Here is a 5,764-nt window from a genome sequence, read left to right on the forward strand (position 1 = left end):
AAAAGCGGGTAAGAAAAGGTTACAATACCGACTGTACACAGTCAATAGCGGGAAGGAGTTGTTCGTCTGCAAGAAGGTGTGAATGTCAGATCATAATTTGCAAAAAGCTGATGAGAAAGGGTGAGAATACCCGACTATACACCATCAAATGCGGGAGCGGAGTTGGTCGGCTGTGAGTAGGTGTGAATCTCCGAACATAATTGCTGAAAAATGTGTTAGAAAAGGTAAGAATGCCGGACCATTCATCATCAAAAGCGGGAGAGGTGTTCAGTTGCAAGAAGATGTGAATGTCCAGCCATAATTACTCACAAACGGGTAAGAAAAGGAAGTATTGCCAGACCAAACATGATCAAAACAGGGAGCGGAGGTGGTTCAGCTGCAAGAAGGTGTGAATGTCCGACTAAAGTTTGTAAAAAGCGGGTAAGACAAGGTGCGAACGCCCGACAATGTATGATCAAAAGAGGGAGCGGAGGTTTTCGGCTGCAAGGTCTTAATGTCCAACCATAATTTGTAAAAACCGGGGAAGAAAAGGCTCGAAAGCCAGACTATAAACCAACAAAAGCGGCAGCGGAGGTTTTCGGCTGTAAGAAGGTCTGAATGTCCATCCATAATTACTGAAAAATGGGTAAAAAAGGTGCGAATGCCCAACCATACATCATCAAAAGCGGGAGAGAAGGTGTTCGACTGCAAGTAGGTGTGAATGTCGGATTATAATTTATAAAAAGCGGGTAAGAAAAGGTAAGAATGCCCAACCATAAATTATCAAAAGCGACAGCAGAGATGTTCGGCTGGTATTTATCAATGTCTAGATAGATTTCCACAAAAAACAACGTTGTACTTTGCAGTAAAAGAAAGAACAAATCTAAAGTTTCAGGAATCCGAGTATAAGCTTGCTTTCATGAGTTCTGCACGATTTCGGATTTTGCTATAAAATAAATTCCTTCACTCAAACTAAGTTAAAACTGCTTTGTCCTTCATATGTACCCATTTCTACATATATTTCAAGCATAAACTTCCTCATATTACCCTGAATGAGAAAGAACCACACTTGTGATTAAGCCATACGCCCCTTGAGGAGTTCTGCATGATTTGGGATTTTATCTATAAAATGAATTCCTTCACTCAAACTATGTTAAAACGGCTATTACCTTAATATTTATCAATGTCTAGATAGATTTAAGAAAAAAACCCGTTGTAATTTGCAGTAAAAGAAAGAGCAGATCAAAAGTTTTAGGAATCCGAGAATAAGCTTATTTTCATGAGTTCTGCACGATTTGGGATTTTACTATAAAATGAATTCCTTCACTCAAACCAAATTAAAACTGCTTTGTCCTTCATATTTATCAATGTCTACATCGACTTAAACAAAGAACAACGTTGTATTTTGCAGTAGAAGAAAGAGCAGCACTGAAGGATCAGGAATCCGAGAATAAGCTTGCTTTCATGAGTTCTGCACGATTTCGGATTTTGCTATAAAATAAATTCCTTCACTCAAACTAAGTTAAAACTGCTTTGTCCTTCATATGTACCCATTTCTACCTATATTTCAAGCATAAACTTCCTCATATTACCCTGAATGAGAAAGAACCACACTTGTGATAAGGCCATACGCCCCTTTTGAGGAGTTCTGCATGATTTGGGATTTTATCTATAAAATGAATTCCTTCACTCAAACTATGTTAAAACGGCTATTACCTTAATATTTATCAATGTCTAGATAGATTTAAGAAAAAAAAACCGTTGTAATTTGCAGTAAAAGAAAGAGCAGATCAAAAGTTTTAGGAATCCGAGAATAAGCTTATTTTCATGAGTTCTGCACGATTTGGGATTTTACTATAAAATGAATTCCTTCACTCAAACCAAATTAAAACTGCTTTGTCCTTCATATTTATCAATGTCTACATCGACTTAAACAAAGAACAACGTTGTATTTTGCAGTAGAAGAAAGAGCAGCACTGAAGGATCAGGAATCCGAGAATAAGCTTGCTTTCATGAGTTCTGCACGATTTCGGATTTTGCTATAAAATAAATTTTATAAAATTATAAATTCATATTCTGTATTTTCCTAAATAACCTATGTTCCTAGCTGGTACTTTTCCACTCTGCTCATACTGCACAACAGATGACCTTAAATGGTCCAAGACCTTAGAAGGACATAAACAACTGGGTCAGACAAAACATCTCTATTAGGGCAGATAGGTCTGGTACATTAGATCCACGCCTAAAACAGCACTCACACACACACACATTGTTTATCACATCCAAAGAACACAACAAGGACAGCAGCTGGCATGAGCATGTCACCCAAAACTGGCCAATTATACTCTGACAAGTGTGAAAACAACTTCTGTGAGATAAAGCTGAATATAAATATGACATGTTTCCGGATAACGGGGCTCGGCCTGACGGATTTCCTGCGGGAGCTCTGGCACTCCGAGTCCAGCGCTGCAATATACTCTACTTGTGACCACTAATAAATACTTTTTTAATAAACGATTACTCCAGCTTGTTCTTGGGCTTCCAATGAAAAAACCGGGCTAACAATTGGTGCCGTGACCCGGATTGGCTGACTCTGAGACCGTGTCCGATCGAGGACTTCCGGAGCTGGTTGGAGGGGACTCTTCTTCAGACAATTCAAGGTGCCTAAAACACAAGGTGAGCAGAAAACGTCTTGTATCAAGATATGTGAAATTTCTGCACATTGGTCATTCTAAACTAAATTGTCTGAATTAGGATGTCCTCCGATCACTAAATCAAAAGCACAAAATTTGTGTCTGCAGGTTTACTAGGTGGTCACATGTAAAGTATAAACACATAGTCTCACATAGGGAGAGTCATATGTGTCCTAGTTTAGTACAATTTGGCCAAATAAAAGACATAAATTAAGATAACATAAATTCATCCTGTCTTCTAAATTGAATAGGAATTAGATGCCAATGGGCGGGGGTCTATTAGTCCGCTATCGCGGTGTGAGTAATCTCGGTATTACTGCATGACCGGATGTGAGTAATTTCTGCGCACAAGGGCGCTTGGACCTTTATCTGCAATCGGCGGTGGGTCTGTATTACTGCACTATAGGCGGCGTGAATAATTTCTGCGCACGAGGGCGCTTGGACCTTTATCTGCAATCGGCGGTGGGTCTGTATTACTTCACAATAGACTGTGTGGGTAATTTCTGCGCACAAGGGCGCTTGGACCTCTATCTGCAATCGGCGGTGGGTCTGTATTACTTCACGTTTGGTGGTTGGACTGTAAAATCCGCAATTGGCGGTGTGTCTGTTTTTGTTTTTTTCTCTCCGCAATCGGCGGTGGTTCTGCAGATGTTGTGCATAGACGATATACTAAGGGTTTATCTCTGCATAAGGACACAGGGCTAAGTTTTATTATTTTTCATGAAAATGTGGGGTGGTTTGCTACTTGGTTGATATTTTACTGTGTTAGTGGAAGTGTATCGAGCAGTCGAGACTGATCGAGAATTCCTACACTGACACAGATCTCAAGTGGTTCTGTAAAAGGGGGGCATTGGAATAGAAAATAAAGGGGAATTTAGTTAGGGTGTTACAGAGATTGGTGAATTAAAATGAGTGAAGGGACTGGGAGAACCCCCAGCGATCAAGCGCACAGAGTAAAAGATTCTGTGTAGAAGCTTCTTGATCGGGTCCAACACTCGGGCATTGCGCCATTCACCCATTCTGATTAACACGTGTAAAACATTTAAACATGTCACAAATCATAGTTGAGAAGTGGAAAACAGGTAAACCCGGCTCATTGGGGTCGGTATTGTTTAACACCTTGACTAGATGGATAAAAAAGGTTCCAAGAGAAGATGAAAAAGGAGTGACTGAGAGATTTGTGAACTGGATGAGAGAAATGCAAGAGAGAGGAATGTTTGGGGGGGGTGAAAGTGCTCCACCGCTACTACGGGATTTCTCCATGTTTTCAAAACAAGCAACAGGCAGTAAGAATCAAGCAACAGCAAAATTAAAGGAGGCAGGTTTATTCCAGAAAGCAAGGGCAGATAAAGAAAAAAAAAAAAAAACATTTCTTGCAGACTGTCAGCATTTTTAGGAGAAGTTAAATTCTATATTCAGACGCAGTCCTCTGCACCTCTACCACAGCATGTGCCAGACACAACGTCATCTTTTCCAGGGACACATCCTACTACACTAGAAGATAAGACACCTCTTCCCAACATCACGCATGCTCAATAACAGAAGCATGCCATTTAGCAAAAGAAAAAACTGACCATTTATACAGATTCAGCATAAACAGCTTAGGCTGTACATGTGGACATGTGTAATTGGAAAAGACAAGGTTAGTTATCCTTAGCTTTGTCATAAATGCTCTCACCCTAAGATTATCTCATCCCAACCCTGCTTCCTTCTTCCCCCATTCAGCCCTGAGAGTGAGGACAGATTCTGATTGATCATTGGCCTGTACTTAAAGAGTACCAGAGTTACATATAGTTATTTAGTGGAAAAATTTACAATGATAATGGAAGTTTTTACTAGAGCATTTATCATCAATTCAACAATTAATTTATTTTAAAATAAATTTGAATGGGAGAAGGGGCTGCACGGTGGTGTGGTGATTAGCACCATAGCCTCACAGCAAGAGGGTTCCAGGTTTAATCCCCGCCTGGGGCCTTTCTGTGTGGAGTTTGCATGTTCTCCCCGTGTATGCGTGGGTTCTCTCCGGGTTCTCCAGCTTCCTCCCACCGTCTAAAAACAGGCATGTTAGGTTAATTGGTGACTCTAAATTGTCCTTAGGAGTGAGTGTGAGTGTGCATGGTTGTTTGTCTCGTTTGTCTCTATGTGTGGCCCTGTGATGGACTGGCGACCTGTCCAGGGTGTACCCCGCCTTTCGCTCGATGACTGCTGGGATAGGCTCCAGCCTACCCCCCCCCCGCTACCCGATTAACGGACTGACGGTATAGAAAATGGATGGATGGATGAATGGGAGAAATACCAAATTGAATGGACAATCTGAAATCCGCTTTTCAATGCACGTATCACAGTGAAGAGATAACAAAATAAAAAATAAAAAATCCAAAATAAATCCAGGAAGAACAGACTGTTTAAAACTAAACATTAGAACCAGTTTGTTGTTGAATTAAGATTTAACAGCTCTCTTAAAAAGTTAAGGTCAGACAAACAAACACAGCATTTAAATCTTTGATCCTTTAATTGAAAAACTGCCTGAACAAAAGATGTTCTACAAATTGAGACTTTATGATTTCCACCTGAAGCAGGTCTGAGACCGGACAGTCAGACCATATGACATATTAGAAAATATCAGGATTTAACAGCAAGGTCAGACAGATAGGTGTCAGACAGTTTCTTACCATCTTAAAGCATTAAAGGTTAGCCTTTATTGTGTTAGAGATCACAGTAGCATGACTTAAAATTTAGCTGATCTAAATACTTCTCCTCTGCTTCTTTTAACCAATTCTGAGTTAATATTCATCATCAGTATTTATATTTAATCTCATTAAACCATTTAACTATTTAACTGCAGCAGATCTATGAATCAATTGATCTGTTATCTTAACAGAGCAGCAAAGTGCTTTACAGAAAGGTTTAAAGTGAGTTAGATTATTAGGAAATTAACAAAAACACGGCAATAAAAGGCACAACGAGAGTCAGATATCACCAATGAGTTTCTTAAAGAAGAAAACTCTAAAAGAAATTTAAAGACAGCTGCGCTGCAGTAAGTCTGACTCATAACAAGTCAAGTCAAGGTTTGTTTTCATGGCACATTTAAA

This window comes from Leuresthes tenuis, unplaced genomic scaffold (genome assembly GCF_036924035.1).
Source record: "Leuresthes tenuis unplaced genomic scaffold, fLeuTen1.0.hap1 SCAF_22, whole genome shotgun sequence".
NCBI lineage: Eukaryota > Metazoa > Chordata > Actinopteri > Atheriniformes > Atherinopsidae > Leuresthes > Leuresthes tenuis.